The sequence below is a fragment of the Symsagittifera roscoffensis genome, chromosome 4 (genome assembly GCF_963678635.1).
Source record: "Symsagittifera roscoffensis chromosome 4, txSymRosc1.1, whole genome shotgun sequence".
Classification (NCBI taxonomy): Eukaryota; Metazoa; Xenacoelomorpha; order Acoela; family Convolutidae; genus Symsagittifera; species Symsagittifera roscoffensis.
In genome coordinates this window covers 75,537,706-75,556,977 of record NC_087065.1, presented here as the reverse complement: position 1 = coordinate 75,556,977, position 19,272 = coordinate 75,537,706, and positions in this window count along the sequence as shown.

The following is a 19,272-nucleotide window of genomic DNA, read 5'->3' as shown; positions in this document are numbered from 1 at the left end:
TTCTACTGAAGGAAAACTATGTAAACAATAGACAAGAGACACAAAGATGCAACCAACAAATGGAGCCTTGTCCCAATTACTGAAGCTTTATAGAATATGCCAAAAAAACCATCTCTTTCAGACAAGAAAAACTGTTTCAAACGCGGAACTCGTTTGATATAAGCACAGGTGCACGTTAGTATTATCCCGAAGATGAAAAGTCCGTCAAATGAATATACATTCGTCATTCATAATCTGCAAATCAACAGCGTGGATTACATACTTTTGCGAGGAGCTGAAAACAATAATTGAATCCTGATTAAAACCAGTTTTAAACAGTGAATCCCAAATTTTAAAACAAGATGATTACACAAAGAAAATGCGCAATAAATATATCCATAGAAAAACAAGGATAGCCGGTGTTGTGATTGCACCTTATTTTGCATTTATTGCAAATCTTATTTAGCTTAATTAGATTAGATAACAGGTCACTCTTATATGACCTTCATTGGCCATTCTCTCCGGCGGAGAGAATGATCTCTCATTGTTTAATGTTTTAACTTACCGACTAATTCACTTAAATTCTTTATCCTTTTTAATAGTTTTAACTTAGAATTAGCTACAAAAAAGTAATATTTTATCAGCCGGTTACTCTGCGAGTAGCATAGAATCTTCCTACCATATTTTCAGGAAACTCCCGTTTAGAATTTTTTTCCGAATTGGTGGTTTCTTCTGCTCTGTAGAAATTTGAAATATCTCCATGAACTTTTTCCATTGGTTGCCACTGTAGGATCTTCTTTGAGGTTTTTGCTTTATTGTTTTTGCTTTTTCTGTACGTAAGGATGTTAATGAAATTAATTTTTACATCATACTACTGACTTAAAAAAAAGAATTTTGATGCTTTGCCCGAGAATCTTTCGAGAAAACATAATTTTTTTTTGTGTTCGTGTTTGTGAATGTTTTCATAATGAATTTTTGTAAGCTGAAAATACATGGTACTTAATCTCCAGAAACTTGTTGACCATTTAAAAGGTTACAAGGATAGTGTAGGTGAGTGATCAAAAACAATGAACACTTTAAAAGCAAAATGAGAGTTAATATTATTAAGCAAGTGTAAGTCACACAACTTTTCTTGGTTATATATTTATTTACAATATAATAAAATGGTTAGAATTTTAACATCAAACAAAATTAACTGGTTTCCATGTTGTTTTTACATAGCTTGCCATAGAAGAATCTTCACGAAAAATGGATAGAAAAAATTCCTTGAACTTAAATTTCATAGTCTTATGAGTCAAACTGCGATTGTTTATGTTTGAATTAGAATTTTGAAATTGGTTCCAAAAATGAACAGTCTTTCTGAAAAAAAAATCGATATAATGACTGTTGAATCTTATGGACGGCAAAACAGATAACCAAAGACAGTCGAGAATGGAGAGAAACACCCAAGAACAAAGACGATATGACGGAGAGGAATCAGCCTCGATCAAATCTGAAGCCAAGAAATTCAATGGAATGCGACTAGAAGAAGCTGATAAAAACTACGATCAGTTCTATATCTAGCATTGGGAAACGAAGGAAAAAGGATTTTCGGACAAAAATTTACCAAGGTGAAAATCTTACAAATCTCTTTTAAAGAATTTTGGGATTCCCTAGCGATCGCTTTCGTAAGAAAGACAAATGTCACATTTGAACGACATAAACTGCTAAACCGAAAATAACGGGATAGAGAATCGCTTGAACAATTTTGGGGTGCCTTAGCAGAAAGGGCAAAAAGTGCGACATAACGAGGAGAAGAAGAGTGGATACGAGACATTTTCATAAACAATATGAAAAACTACGACATTCAAAGAAAGCTCCTAACAGAAACTCTTCCCCCACGAGAAGCACTAAACGTAGCACTCATAGATGAAAAGGGAATTTTAAATCACCTAAAGCTAACAAACAATTTTGAATCCAACGGATCATCCGTACATAAATCACCATTTTAACGTCAAAAGAGAGCCAACTCTCAATATCGAAAAAAGCAACAACTGTATGAAGTGCGGCGGAATCTTCTCAAAAGGCCACCTAGCAGTTTGCCCAGCAAAGGACACTTCCTAGACTTCTTGTAAATATAAAGGTCATTTTACCAGACTTTGTAGATCTCGCCGTAAAAATGTAAACATTGTAAATAGCCAAATTGTAGATAATACAGATTTTAATCCGCCGGATACTCCGGATGCAAATACAGACCATGTAAATAGAGAATGTTGTGGCGTCAAAAACGCATGGTCGGAATCTGGACAAAGCGAAAACGACGATTATTCTGTATTAAACGTAACTACGATTTTTGATGAAGATGGAAAAGAATTGAAGAAATTATTGAATATTGGCCTCGGAAAAGAAAATCAAGTAATTTTAAATTTACAAGTGAATTCAACTAGCCCGGTCAGCTTCCTCAAGAAAAAGGTGTTACACGAATTGAAACTACGAGACCCCTACTTGAAAATCTATCCGGTGGATAAGGCAACCAAGAACCTTTACTGTGGATTCACGGATAACGCCATAAACATTTCTGGAAAGGTGAAACTTTCGATCTTCTCAAACGGCTGGTCAGACAACGACTGTCATTTCTTTTTGACCGAGGGACACGAGAGAAATATCTTAGGAAATGACAATCTACCGAAAGTGGGGATAGAAGTCTAACAGAAATACTTCCCGCATTTCCAGACTAACAAGCAGTGTAAGTCAATAAATTCCATCTCTCAAACAGACAAAGATAGGGAAATTCTAAACATATCAAAAACATTCAAAAATTTATTCCTTCGGATTGGAAAAATTAAAAACCAGATGAAAATCACCCATTTTCACGAACCCCTAAAACCAATCCAACTAAAAGGAAGACGAGTTCCCCTACACTTACTGAATTCTGTTACGACAGAACTCAACAGATTATAAGACGAGGGACATATTAAAAAACTAGAAAATTGTGACGAAGATCGTTTTATCAGTCCAATAGTCATTACTTGCAAAAAAGACAGATCCATCAAGTTAGCTTTGGATTCAATAACAAATACCAAATGCCGAACATCCACGAACTGGTAGACAATGTCGCGGCGCAAATTGCTAATGATTTCGTTGGAGAAGTGTGGTTTACTAATTTAGACCTAAAAAATGCATACAGTCAACTTGCATTAGATAAATTTACTAGCAATCAATGCAATTTTAGTATCGTGGGCGGTGATATTACGGGTACTTCCCGATTTTTAACCGGCTTTTACGGACTAGGTGATATGCCTAACGAGTTTCAAAGAGTAATGGATTCTACGTTAGGTTCTATCCCTTTTACCAACTGTTACCTAGATGACATTTTAATAGCTTCCAGAGGAACATTTTTAGACCAAAAGAACATTGTGTTGAAAATTTTATCGACACTGGACGAATATAACTTCGCGGTCAAATGGTCAAAATGTAAATTCTTTCAAAAAGAAATAGAGTGGTTGGGATGCAAAATCTCAAAAACAGGAATCACACCTTTATTCGACAAATCAAAAGCAATAAAGGACTTACCTGTTCCAAAGAACTTGAAAGAATTAAGATCATTTTTCGGATCTATAAATCAGTACATCAGGTTTGTCCCGAATTTAGCCTCTCTAAGAAGCCCACTTCGACCGCTTCTTAATAAGAAAACGATCTTCCAATGGAACGACGACCATACGAAAGCGTTTGAGAAAATTAAACATGAAATTGAAAATCTAACAGAGAATACCCATTTTGATGTAAAACGCAACACTAGAGTAAAAACGGACGCGTCGCACAATGGTTTGGGAGCTTCCCTCGAACAACTCTATGGGAATGACTGGAAAACAATTTCTTTTGCCTCTCGTTTTTTAAACCCACAAGAGTCAAAATATTCTACGAATGAGCTCGAATTGTTAGGGGTCGTATGGGCCGTCGAACACTACAAAAACTACCTTTACGGATCGGAATTCGAAAGAATTACTGACCACAAAGCTTTACTTTCCGCTCTCACCAAATCACGGAAATAAAACATATCATAGTAGATTAACAAGATGGGTGGACAGATTGTTACCTTTTAAGTTTACAATCAAACATCTAGCAGGAAAGGATATGGGCTTCACTGACCTTATTTCTAGGATTCCATATGGAAAAGCCCTCACAATATCTCATTACGACGAAGAATTTGTAGTGGCAAATATTAATAATATTAACAAATCAATTAATCCGTCGGAGAATCAAAGAATTACCTGCTCAGCCATTGGTTCTAATCTGGAAAATTCCGATTACGCTAAATTACGTAATTACTTAATAGCGTCAGTTTTAAAACTATGGTTCCAAATATGAACAGTTTTTCTGAAAAAAAAATTTGATATAATGACTGCTGAATCTTGCTTTAAAATTTAAATGTTTAGTTATTTTGTTCCCATCAATTGCGCTAATCACGTACTTTTGATGAGAGTTTTTGAAGAGAATTCGAAATTTTTTAAGTATCTCGCAAAAATTTTCATCAGAAATTTTGGCTCACGTAGTAAAAACTTCATAGAATTATATGTTAAAAACTGTTCAAGCTGCAATAAAATTAACTTTGACATAATTCTTATATCCAATATTCAATTATCAGAAGAAAAACTATTTGAAAAAAGCCGATCCGAGCGTCTGACATGATTTTCGACACAGCTAAGAAGGTGCCTTTTGAATTTTTTAGGCAATTAAAAAGTAATTCCACCAGAGAAAATGACGTCATTACACTTTTACTTTTACAGAACAGTAAAAATTTTAGAATAATTCCAACAGAGAAAATTGCGTCAAAATTCATTAACTTCTTGAATCTTCTAATTTTTAGAATCTACCGATTAAATCCTCGAATTTCATAAGTTATTACACATTAACTTCTAGATTTTTCCGAATCTTCTAAACTCTAAAAATATCCAATAAAAATTTAACCAATCAGAATTCCAGAACTAACTCTAAGGTGATGAGATTGATGAAAAAAGTCGTGGATTTTACTTATTTTGCTATTTTTTTAAAATCTAAATAAATATACTCAATCAAGGTTTTGATTAAAAGGAATAGTGTCAAGGAAATTCTTCCTTTTTAAAAACCCTTTCAAAATTAGCTCAGGTCAACAAAAAATTCCTATTCTACAAAACCCTTTATAAACAACTTTAAGTCAACCAAATGTTGAAAGTTTTTTGATAGAGTTAAGATATTTTTAGAGAATGTCAGCAAAATCTACAGCTAAAAATAACAAATTTCATTTTGGTTGGAAATCTACTTCAGACAAATTCAATCCAACAGGTTGAGTAAAATTTTAAGAAGAAAAGGAAAACTATCTCAAAAACTGAAACCAATCATAATAGAACGGACGAGTTACTGCATTCAGTTTGAAATTGGTACCGAAATTGTCAAAATTCTCAAATTTAAAAAAATCTCTCATTCTAGTGAGCAAAATATCATAGATTTTTCAGAATGGAGAAATCGAGAGTAACAGAACTAGAGAATTTAGAAAAGAAATGACTATGTCTAAGTCACCTTCGTGAAAAAAGTACGGGTTTTCATTTGATTCAAATGAAAAATCATTTGATGAAATTTTGGATCTGACATATGGAAATAGTTTTCATTTGCTTACAAGTGAAAATTTACTACAGATGACTATTTTTGAAAAAATGGTTGAATTTGACATCTTCTACAGAGATCCGAAGAATTGTTTCAGTCCCTTAAGAATTTCCCTACATGATTGGCGAAAAATTAAAAAATTTCGTGATAGAAGGTCCAAGAAAAAAAAATTGAAGGTTCAACAGGATAACTTAGCTCTGTAGAGAAGAAAACATGGTGCGGCACATAAAGAAGATGGTGACAACGAACTCAAAAATTAGCTCAATTTTGTTTCACATAGAATTTGTACACATTTATCAAAGTTTCCCATTGTTTGAAAATTGGTTTTCTTTTCATTTGAATAAGTGTTCCTGAACCAAAGCTTAATTTTTAAAGATTTATCAGGGCAAACTACCAAAAAAAACATTGTAAATCAGTTGTGAATTTTATCACAAACCTTACATAATCACTATTACAGAACCCTGACAATCAATAAAACAATCAAAAATATTCAACAAATCAGATTCATTTTTTGAGTTTTGAAATTTTTGAATTCTGTCCAGAAGGTAAGAAGGTATAATCTTATTTTTAATTGATTGGCCGTATGAATTGATGCCTGATTGATCTGATGGCTGAGTCGATACAAAGTTTTCTGAGGCTACGCTGACAGCAACTCACCAAGGACTTGACCTTTTCAAACCCTTTGAACTAATTTTAATCTAAATTTTTGAAAAACCAGAAAAACTCTAAATCTCAAAAACCAAAAGCAGCTGAGCAGTCTTATTTGGAGGACAACATTTCAACCTCATAATGTTACTGGCAGTTGAGCAGTCATATTTGGAGTGGAAAATCAAAGCACAGATTTGAAAAGTTCAAGGTCGGTCAGAGAATGTAAAACAAAGTTCTTTTAAACAAACTCTAAGAATCATGAAAAAACGGTACATCTCGTAAACTATAAAGTTTTGAGCATTCTCATCTCAGGCAAAACATGAAAACATGATAACTCCCTGAAAGTAACCAGCTAGAGGTTTAAGCAATTCAATTTTTTTATTATCTCGTAAATCTCAACATTTCAAAGAATCCCAAAAGGGTAGTCAGAAGGGCTTGGAGGCACTGTTGAATGTTTCCAAGATGGTAGTCAGAAGGGCTTGGAGGCACTGTTGAATGTTTCCAAGAGGATTGTCCATCAGAAGCATTTTCATCAGACAATGAAAAACAGTCATTTGTGAGGCGTTTGCAGCTGGTAAATTGTTGGACCAACGAAGTTCCAAAGTATGCTCATGTGGTGTTTGATAGCAGTGAAAAAGGTGAGAGCAAAAATTGGACAATTGACTTGAAAAAACTCGACGTGGGGCACTGGATCATGGAAGAATTTTGTTTCATGCATAGCTGAAATTTCACCAGGATATGCAGGTAAATAATATATTGTCGAACGATTCAAACGACAGTTACTGCATCAAAAGGTCGGAAGAACTGAGAAGCTGCTCCGACAAATAATTGAAAGTGAACAGTGACCTGCTGGAAAAGAGTCTAGCTACAAAAACCCATTCGGTGACATGGATGCAAATGATACCTGATTTGGATTTGAACAGGAGTTTTCATTAGTTTTTGGGTGGAAAAACTACGCAAAGTGAATGAAGCAACAAGTCGCCGCAACCGCAGTTTGAGAATGGAAGAAAGAATGGTCAGAGAAACCCTGGTGACTAAAGGAGTCTGAAATTTGAATGTGACGTATTAAACAGCCATTGAGGACAAACTCGGTGACTATGAGGGAACGTATGTAGCCCGCATGGTGAACAAAATCGAACATGGACTCGATATGGAAGATTACTTCTGACGTCGAAAAGGAGCCAAGTTATGACAAAAGGAGGGGAACCATCTACCTTATTGGATGGAAAAAAATGTTAGTCCAATTGTCAGATTTGCACCAGAAGTCAAACTTGTGGTATCGATCATTGTGATGAAACAGCAACTGACCATGTAGTCAATTCGTGAGGTTTAAGGAAGTTGAGCTATGCAGACAAAAGAGAGATGGAGCTTACTGCAGATTGTCGCGGCGTGACTTACATTAATTTGAGTGCTGCATTAGAGTTCTGCAGTCTTTTGAACTCAATCTAATCGCTGGAACGTCTGAAAGAAGCAGATCAGTTAGTATTGTCCCTTTGCTCAGGTATTTTTAAAGTTTTCAAGTGCTGCAAAAAAAAGAGAAAACTTTGGAGGCTGGGGAGGGGTTTTCGAGAATTAGATGCGACTGAAGCAAGCAAGTCGCACGATACGTCTGTTGGTTCGATGTATCTTCTGTTGAGGACAGACGAGCTCAATGCCAGACTAGTGAAATACCAGACCAAACTCAAGGTCAGACTTGAGCAATAGAAACCTAATTAAAGGTCAACTGGTATAAAACTCAATGCACTCAGACAAGGTCAACTGGTCTGCTGGTATTTGATAAACTAATTAATTAACTGGTAATTAATTAACTGGTACTATTTGATGCTCAGTTTGTCGTGTCATTTTAAAAACACAATCTCAATTCATTCTTCAACAATCAGTATCTCTTCTCTCTCCTCAGTTGAAACCTCAGATAACTCTCAAACCTCTATCCCCTAGTCCTACTTGCTCTAACTCTGAATCTTAACAGGTTATGGGCCCAGATTTCTAAACTTTTTGATTTAATAATTATTTGATTTCTGTCAGAGTTTTTTTTAGCTTTTATCTAGCCTTTAGCAAAGCAGAGATGGACTTGAAACTGGCTGGATTCAGTGGAAAGTCTGAAGATTTTCCAGCTTGGTCGACGAAGTTTGTGGCACTGATGCATACCAAAGGCCTGTTCAGGACTGTGATGGGCAATGACGATCTACCAGAAGCTGAACCTACGCTACCTGAGAATCCGAATGCTGACCAGATGACGGCGTACAACACCAAGATGCAGGAGCGAGCTGTGCTGATCCAGCAGAGGAAAGACAACCGAAACACAGTGTGGTCACATCTAGCTCTGGTCCTGAACAACACCACACTGATGTACATCAAGAACGACTGCGTGGCTGCGGATGGCTATGGCGATGGGACGAAGGCCTGGAGACTGCTGCAAGAGAAGTTTTGCAGTGTGGAGAGGCCTACAGTGGTCAGTCTAGTAGGCCAGCTTGCGAAGCTGCGCCTAGGATCAGAGGAGGATCTCGATGACTACTTCGTTCGAAGTCAAGAGCTGATGACGCGGCTGAGTGAAGCTGGGGAAGCAATTACGGACACACTCTTCAATGCGCTCGTGATCAACGGACTGCCTGACAGCTTTGTCCAACTGTGATCAACGAGGACAACCAGAGCTGCATCAAGATGTGCAAAAATCCCGTAATGCAGAAGCGTACAAAGCACATTGATGTCAAGTATCACTTTGTCCGAGAGCGGGTCGAGGATGGAACATTTGCGCTCGAGTACTGTCCAACCGAAAACATGGAGGCTGACTTGTTGACGAAATCCCTGAGCAAGGCAAAGGTGGATCAACATCGTCGAACGCTGATGGGTTGCAGCCTGACATTGGACAAAGCCAATTCAGCCTGAGTGGGGGTGTTGAGGACAGACGAGCTCAATGCCAGACTAGTGAAATACCAGACCAAACTCAAGGTCAGACTTGAGCAATAGAAACCTAATTAAAGGTCAACTGGTATAAAACTCAATGCACTCAGACAAGGTCAACTGGTCTGCTGGTATTTGATAAACTAATTAATTAACTGGTAATTAATTAACTGGTACTATTTGATGCTCAGTTTGTCGTGTCATTTTAAAAACACAATCTCAATTCATTCTTCAACAATCAGTATCTCTTCTCTCTCCTCAGTTGAAACCTCAGATAACTCTCAAACCTCTATCCCCTAGTCCTACTTGCTCTAACTCTGAATCTTAACATCTTCTGGGAAACAGTTATGTGGCAGCAAACAACTCACTCTCGTGATAGTGGTTGAAGCGATAACCCAACATTTTTTGATCGATTAACCCTACTCAGTGTCAAGATTGCGAGTCTGTCGAATTAGTCATGTAACTTATTAACAAAGATTCTTCGGCTGTCCTGGATAAATCTAGCAACGAATTGAAAGACAGACGAAGTGAAAAAAAAATTATTAACCCCATGCATGAAATTTGAGCTACTTCCAGAAACAAAAAAAAACGGTCATCGCCAGAAGATGAGAGGATCCGGGTCTTACGAGCTGATTTGGAGTAAGAAATAAGTCTGTGCTGTCACAGGTTTTTCTACCGGGAGCGAGAAGCGAAAAAGTGAGAGGACATCATGCCTCTTGCGCAGTTTTTGAGCGTTTTTTTTTTTGGATAAACCGCTCAAAACCGTTCAAATCTTGCGCGGTTTTTGAGCGTTTTTTTTTAGATCAACCGTTCAAAAACCGCTCAAACCGCTCACTTTGAAGCAAGATTTTGAGCGTAATTGTCTAAAAAAAACCGCTCAAAGCGCTCAAATCTTGCTTCGAATTAGGTGATAAATCTCGACTCGGGACACAGGGTCTCAGACCAGGAGTGTTGGGCAGGACCCACAACTCTGTAGAGATGTTGCACGGTGTACTCGAAAGTAAGAAAGTATCGAGGATGCGGAGGGGAGCGTTGAGGCAATGTCAGATGAGGAACTCATGAAGCGCTAATTTTTCTTGCAGATGCAGCAGACTGATGACAGAAGGTAAATAATGACAGAGGGTAATTTAATGAAAAAAGTAATTGAGTTTTTTCGAAAAAAAAAGGTTTTCGTTGTGTTGATAGTCAAAACTTATACGTAGCTATACAAGATTTGAACATAAATTTTTGACGATTTTCCACTGAATCATTAGGGGAAAAATTAAATTTTATCGAAAATAGCAGTTTTGAGTTGTTCGATGAAAATAAGCTGCTATTGTTTTTTTGCACGCACAGAAGGTCGGAAATTCAGTTTCCTAGGACTGCCGGAGTGTTTTTAATCTACTTAGTCTGTGAAAACATTTTTTCAACCTGTTGAAAACTGGGCTTAAGTTCACTTGAAAAGTGACTACCTCAGCCCTTTAACTAATCACGAAGTTTTTTTAATTATTATTAAGAGCATCGAGTTGTTTTACAACTATATACCCAAGTGAGAGCACTACTACAATAATTTTAACTGGTTTGTGGAACAGTTGTCTGTTTCAACGATTTTATAGCAAAAGCAAACACCCAATTGTCGGTTGACGTCAGTAGAAATTATAAACTTTTGTATCATGGCGTCATCCTCACATTTTGGTTTTGTGATAACTTTGGATGAAAAAAAAACTTAGTATTATGCTATTTTTAAAACTTTGTTAATTAAAGTTTAATTCCTGTTACAAATGAATTTTCCCGTTGAACGCCTTAAGCTGAGGGGAAGATTCCAGGATCATCAAATTACATATATTCATCATGTGGACTGCAGTAGTCTCTTCCAGCTCCATCCGAACTAGGAGGCTGTCCACAAACCTATCGACCAAGCAGGGTATTCAAGTACTTGATTTTTGTTGGAATTGAGAATTGACAGGGTCACAGGAATTGGGATTTCGAATTAGGGTCAATTCCAGTTTCGGGAATGGGAATTGAATTGTTGGCTGGAATTGACATGGAATTGACATCAAAAATTGGCAAATAAAACTGATATCTTGAAAAATGACTCGGTCTAAATATTAATAAACGTAAAAATGCTTGAATACAAACTTAAATTACATGATCAATCGTTTTATTACAATATAATAATCGATACAATCAATACATAGCAGAAACGTCAAATTACACCTCCAGATAAATATTAGAAATTGTGCCAGTCGGTCATATTTGAAAGTTTGACCTTGAGGAATACGAACTATGTAATTTTGGGATGAAATTTAATTTTTCAAAAATTCGAATTGAGCCTGTCATGTTCAATTTTCTCGCGAAAACTGAAAATCTCAGAAAGACAAGACCGGACCAACCGAATTACAATCGCGGGAAAGTACTTGAAAAAAAGCAGCGGGAAATTGCTATTCTCAATTTCCAGATATAAATCAAACGCGAGTAGAGCAGTCCTATCTTGAATAGGGAGCAGAGCGATTGTAAACAGAGCAAAGACAAAGAAGAAGTGAACCAGAGTGAACCCTCAGTGGAATGGTGGACAGCTAGTGTATCCCAATGATCCAGTTCCAAAACTTAATTCTCGAGTCAAAATTTGTTTCCCTTGCTGGAGTTTATTAGTAGCAAACTTCTCAAGTTATTATACTTAATGCTAGAGTTACTGATTAACTTAGTTATCCCAAATCTCTAGTGTGCCGATATGTGAGTACTCAATTTAGTTTTCTTGAGTGCGTTTTATGATTGTTATGTTGAGGCAAGGAGAGTTTGAGGTTGATCCATCTGAAATGGATCAAAGTTCCACTGTCTAATAAAAAGTAACTGTAAGGACTGTTCCGACCCTGTTTTTAACGGCGTTCGCGTATTTTGGGTTTTTTGAGACCTAAGTATGGGGACGTTCTTATTTTCTAGTGTGGTGGGTATTTTGGTAGTAGCCTTTAAGCTGTAACGGGTTTTTAGTCTCATGTCGCAAGTGAACCGAATTGGTTCCGACAGTTCGAGGTGGAAAAACACAAGAGATAGTGTCCCTGACTCTTGAGCCAATGGTTATAGGGCCTATTTTTTTAAACCTCATATGTGACCGACGTAGGCGACCGTTACAAATTCTAATTTAGAATAAATATTGTGGCAACGGAAAATAGCCAGGAATTGGAATTCGACTTGGAATTAAATTTTAGTCTCTCCAGAAATTGGACTTGGAATTGAATTACATGGAATTAGAATTGACCCCCCGGAATTGGAACCGGAATTGAACTCCCTGCGACCAAGTGCTGTTTCGGGTTAACCTCGGTTGTCACTGTTTTTGGTAGTTTCTCGAAATTCACTGAGACTGGCTGTCTCACAAACAGACCATGACACTCTTTGAGCTCCCTGGCACTGAGGACCACATCGGATTCAAGCACCCCATTGCCGACAACGATCAATATGAACACCTCCTGTAAACTTCCAATATTAATTTTCGCCCTGGTGTATCCAAGGGTCTCGATTTTTCTATTTTTATCGTTGAAGGTTCTTTCCAACTTTCCATTGAACCTCCGGACAGAGGCAGCGAACCCGAGGAGCTCGAGCAATCTTTCAGATATCATATTGCAATCTTTCGTATTGTCAATCTCAATATCCGCTACCTCGCCGCAGACTCTGCCACAAACGAAAGCTCGTCTCTTGTCAGCCCATTCGAGTCTGGGTGCACCCAATTCACGTGCCGAGACTCTCGGACCGTCGGAGTTGGCTATATTCTTCCAAATTCTGCTTTCGTTCAAGGGAGGGCCTATCTCTTCCAGCAATGACACAAAACTACCGCCTTCATGAATACAGCGCCGCTGATAGTCCCTCCTGATTTCTGATTATCCCTTTAGCGTGCTGAGACTGATCAACATAGTTACAAACAAGTTCTCGACAACGATAACTGCTATTTTATCGGTTATTGATCCTATCTCCAACTTCATGAACGTCCAGCCATTAATGACAGCACCGTCATGCCTTGAACCGCAGTAGTTCTTCAGTTCGTTCCGCGGATGCATCATTCTAAACTCAGCGTAGTTAATCCAATTCGAACAACACTCACTCCCTAGTTTGATTCCCAGCAGAAACACATCGTCAACTCTCGCTTTGAAGAATACTTCGTTTGCTGCTAGGTTGCCCCACTCCCTTTTCTTCGTCATAGTTTAGTCTACTCCTTCTCAAACACTCGTCGTTGCTGAATCCAAAGATCGTTTTTCGCTCGATAAAAAAGCCACCCAGGAGCGCCAATGTAGATAACTTCCGGGGAGTCGTCACCTCTAAGCACGCTTTCACTCTTCCAAACCGCCAGAGAGATTCTCCCCTTTATACCTTGTAATAGCGGGGGACACTAAGACACGATATTATCCACAATCCCGAAAGGGTTATGTTGGTGGTCAGACTAAATCGGCCGATCAAAGGATTACGCAACTTCCCCCTTAATTTAGGCTCTTTTCGGCTTTCTTATTGCACTTCTAGCTAGTTCAACAAATCGTGGGCACAATAAGTAAATTCTCAATCGCAAAGGAAGTAAAAGCATTTTATAGTGCCCTTAATGAGCTAACTACTATTCAGTAACTTCTATAACGAAGCCCGCGTTTCGTTCCGTTCAATCGCCTCGTTATCTCGCTCGTCATCTTTCGCTTGATGCATTTCTAAACTCGCCAACACCAGCAGCGCAACTCGCTCACACAATTAATTCAACCCAGTACTAAACTCGGGTCGAAGCGCAGCTCGCTCGCACAAAGTATTCAACCCTGTACTAACCTCGGGTTCCAGCGCAACTCGCTCACTAGCAAAAATTGTTATCTTTTCTGACTGAGAACCAAGTACTCTTAATAGTAGCTAACAACTGTTCTCTTCTCTGATGAGAACCAACTACTCTTAATGGTAGCTGGCCTTGTTCTGACTCTTACAGGCTCTCCGGTACCCTCCAATTCCTTATCTTTATTTATGCTTAGATTTAGTTAAGTCACGCCATTCCCTATCGGTCCTGAATCCGCTTAGATCACCCCTCCGCACATGTTTAAGGCTATATCCTTCCCCCTGTCAACTCTGCCACGTGCCGACTTCGGTTTGTTTTATCAATCTCTTCACGTTCGATAGATACCCCGTACGCGGTAGGCGTCTTAATTTGACCAAGCAAACAAACGTCATACGATTCTAATCAACTAATTCCGCGCTCGAGTTCAACTCAACCTCCAAACCATGCTATTTTTATTCAGTGACCCTCCCAAGTTCTTTATTTCAATTATCCTGTTAATGTTCCGACCTCCTAAAGGTAGGGGGAGGCTCCTGTCATGGATAGCTATATCATTTCAAGCATCTAAAACTTCGATCTGTACTCTATTCCAAAACGACCTTCTAGCTATCTGGGGAAAGTAGTTAGTCGATTAGGGGTCAAATTAAACCAAAAAGTCAGCCAAGTGAACAACGAGAAGCCAAGTGAATTCCCCGTTGTTCAAACTATTTAGGAGACCGAATTCTCATGCTGCGGTCCTGTTACTATCAGTTTCTTCTGGAACTACTTTTCTTTAGTCTGGTTGAGTTGCTATTAAAAGAGCACTCGCCAAGCTAAACTGAACCCAATGTTCACCAAGTCCACTTTGAATTAAATCTACCACACCAAGGTTGCAAGATAAAATTAAACCTTTATCAGCTTCTGCTCTAGTATCAAAATATAAGTTTTCACCCAAACTTTGGCAAGGTGGCTCATTCTCATTTCCAGGGGTTGGGCTGGAAATACGCCACTTTCCGGTTTTAAGCTCGGGGTTTTCCATGCAATTTTGGGGTCAAAACGCCCAAAGCTCAACTTGAGGTCACCCAGGGGTCAACCGGGGTCAAACTTCCATATTTGGGTTCAGAATCCCATGGGGGTCTTAACTACCAAGTTCCATTCATCCCATTAATACTTCACAAGTTATTCAATATCTAAGGTCCATTATCACTTTTTCCGGATAAAGGCTATTAACACCGGAACGAGTCGCCGGAGGGTTTTCACTCACATGGGTTCTTTTTTGGGGGTTCGTATCTTATGTCCATTGCCGCAATAAAATCATTATGCCACCGTTCATCATTTCGCGTAAATTGCCTATTTTCGTTCTAGGGGGTGTTTTTTCAAGTGCTAATAGCTTCCAATCCAACTGCCGGATTTAGTTCAAGTTATAATTCAAGATGTGTCTTGCCACTACCTATCATCCCTCCAAGTTTCAGCTCCCTGCACTCATTGGAGGCCGAGAAACGACTTCCGAAAGTTAGGGTGGGGACTATTTGCATAGGGCACAGCACTGGAAGTAGGGGTCCAGGGGTCTGGGGTTCTAAACTTAAGCTTCCCTCGACTGGGTCTATAACATTCTATGTTTTGGTTCCATTCCAACCGCTAGTTACCGAGTTCTGATAGGGCCATTTGCGCTTCCGGTAACCGTTATCACCTGGGGCCGGGGGTCCGAGGGGTCTGGATTTTTGCATGCCCGGGTCAAATCATCTCTAGTATCCGTCCTATGAGTTTTTCATAAAGCTAGCCCCGGTCGTTTTCATTTGGGAAGGGGGGGGGGGGTTTGCAAAATCGATTTTGCAACTTAACCAAATGTTTACTCTACTACTTAACTTAATGACGAATCAATCTTACGCTCAGGTTACTATAGCGTGTAATACAGTAGAGTCACCAATTCTGCAGCAAAAGCAAAAAATCAATTGTCAGTTGACGTCAGTAGAAATAATAAACTTTTGTATCATGGCGTCATCCTCACGTTTTGGTTTTGTGATAACTTTGGATGAAAAACAGTACAAAAAAAACCTAGTATGATTTTTAGAACTTTGTTGATTAAATTTTGATTTTTGATACAAATTCTTAATTCTGTAGATTGACACGACCATTATTGATGACAGTTTCTCTGGACTTATGCTTTCGAGGGGGAACTGATGAGACTGGCCGGGTGGGGGTCAGTCGAATTTTTCTGCTACTCGAACTTTCGCCTGAGGGGTATATGCCACTTAAGTGGACGTTGGAACCTTCAGGGCTGAAAATCTTATTGCAATCCAAGCCTTATCAATTTTGGATAGCTTTCACTTATATTTAAACAAATGTTTCACATCCAACTACAGCAAAGGATCGAAACTACAGTCTCTGAAAGTCTCATTTCGATTTGAAAAATTAGCCAATTTGTTCTGGGTCTGAAAATGTCAATTTCAGCATTGATAAAAAATTCTGTATTTTGGTGAACTCTTTTTTGAAAAGCAGAATTTTAGAAACAACAATCACCGTTGTGAATGTTTTTGAACGAAAAAATTGTTTACTGTGACAACTCTCCTGAGCTCTGTTGAGTCATATGTATATTTTCACTTAATTGAAAAATATCCTCAAGGTGACAACTGGCGTTTTTAGATGCAAAATATTCTGCGAAGGCTTCAAAACAGTAATTGTTACATCGTTTGAAGTTTGGCATTGTAGAATGTAAAGATGAATTTGCGTGCACAGGGTAAAATGCTATTGAAAATTGAAAAACTATCGACATTTTCTTTCACTGACGGTGGACAGCGTTTGCTTTTCAGTAAAATAATTGATAACAACAATAAAAAAGTTCTCAAATCACTGATGTCTTCTCATAATTTAGACAACTTGTTCGAGTCAACGACAAATTATGATTAGAAGGAAAAATACCAATTGGTATGGCTCCTGAAAACTTAAAGCCATTTTTTTTCTTAAACTTTGAACCGCCAGATACAAAACCTTGATATAAGCTTCATCACTTTTTTGTTTCATTTTTCATTTTCGTAGATGTAGAGATATCTGGGTTTATAAATAAAAAATATTTAGTTCACAGCTCTCAACAAAAAGTTAAATATTTTGCCAATTGAAATAAAACTGTTTTAAAAGCGACTGATTCATACTGGGATTTGTTTGCAAAAGCATCTGTTTTACACTGATTTTATCGAAAAATTTTGAAATTGTTTAACTTTTTGTTAACTTATACTCAATCTCTTCAAAAAGATAAGACTTTAATTGTTTTAACTGCATTTCGTCTTTTTAAAACAGCAGGATTAAATTTACATAGATGTTCACAAATCATAGATCTAAGCTACAACTTTTTCGAGAAGTAAGCGCTAATGAAAAAATCTTTGCAATTAGAAAATTTGCAAAATTTTTAAATTGTTTATAGATGCGTAACTTTTTAAGCATATCCCATTTTGATGAGAAATTGTGTACAAAATTTGTATAATTTGGTTTAAATTTTAAGTGTGAGTAAAAAAGAAATTGATTAACAAAGAAATCCAAGAATTGATCCGGTACCGAATTTTTGATCCGGTACCGAAAACTTCAATAATTTTATGCCTACGCTCGTTAAGTTGCCTAATGGGACAGATGAGTCACTTGGAGGCATTTTGTGAACATAAGTTTGCAAACAGTACGCTCAGGTATCTGCGTACTTGGCAACTTTGTTTAACTTTATCGTGATGACGTTTAGAAGCTTGAAGGTCAGATAGAATTTACATGTGAGAAAAAATATGGTCAATGTTTAGTGAGTTTTTGCTTATAAAAATACCTAGTTGACTGTAGACCAAATGAATTGACATTTTTGTTTTGACATAAGTTCTGAGTTTTTATGATTTTGAGGAAATATTATGTTTTCTCAACTTTTGTTTTTTATTGTACTCGTATTCGAAATTGCTAGAAACACTTTTTGTTTTTGTTTGATTTTTATTTTATTTTGTTCAATAGTATAAGTATATTAAAACTATTTTTGACGTTGATTGCAACAACTCGAAGCCTTGTCAATATCAAGTATTTCCTTCAAGTAATTCTGTTCATTTTTTAATCGAATTGTAAATTAAAATTGAAGATACAAGTTGTTTTCTTCTATTTTTTTTTCAATCTCATCAATATTTTGTCCTATTGTCTGGCTGAAAAAAGGTTTGGACTTCTTTTTACATGTTTTTTAGAAATTTTTTTTAGAAGAAGTAATGATCCTTGATTTTTCTTCCATGTTCTAAACTTTTTTCCGGTTACACTATATTTATTCGCAAAAGTCCAAAACGCCACAAGATTTTTTCAACTGATTTCTCAGTCAAATCTTTTAGTTTTATGGTTATCTGTTTTCCTGTCTCCTTGCCAGCTTTGCCTACACTTTTCTGGAAATCGCTACACAGATTGTATTTAACAATAGATAAATTCTGCAGAATTATCAACTAATTTACTGAACAGTCAGCGAAATTAGCTAATTTACGCCGAAGTGCCTGTTGAAGCACTCTTGTTTTCATTTTTCCTCGGCTACAATTAGTTATGATTAATAAAGATTATGCTTTAATCAACGGTTTTTATGATGGTTTTTTGTTCAAACTTGACAATTATGTTTCTAATTCTGCAAAAAATCTCGCGTTTTGAAGGTACCCGAGCTGACGAAAAATACTAGTCATACAATTTTTATTTATGGAAAATGCTAATCATACACTTTTCATACTTTTCCATAAATACAGAAAACTGCATGAAAGGTCTATGATTAGTAATTTTTCACATATGGAAATTGTATGACTAGCACTTTTCCATAAACCAAAACTATTGATTTTTCTACATTGTAATTTCTCAAAATTTTTAGGTTGTGTTCGTAACCAAACACAAGTGACAAAAACCTTGGTTACTCAAGGTAGAGTATCCAAAGGTTTGTCCGTCTCGCATTAAAAATGCATTCGAAAGGGCCTGAAATGTCTAAAAACTTTTCAGTATGTCCAAGTAACTGTTTTTCAAAACAAATGTTAAATTTGCGTGCTTAAACTTTTTTTCGCACAACTTGCTTCGCAAGACACTATCCTGACTCAGACAAAAATTGCTCCGTGTTGCGTCACACTGTTTTGCCAGAATTATTCAGCGAATTCGCTTGTTATCATAGTAGTCTCAGCCTAAAAAGATAAGTAAGAAGGTTTAGCGCACCGAATCTAAATTGAATTTATGTGCGTTTTTTGAAGGTCTTATAGTGTTGGTTTTTCTTTGAGTTTTTTCTTGCAATTTATTATTTTTCATCTTTTTTTTGCAATTATAGTAGTACGTTTAAACCGCAACGTAAACAAAATCACTTTTAAAAGACCATAAAACGATTTCTGAGCAGTAAAAGTTCGCATTCAAAC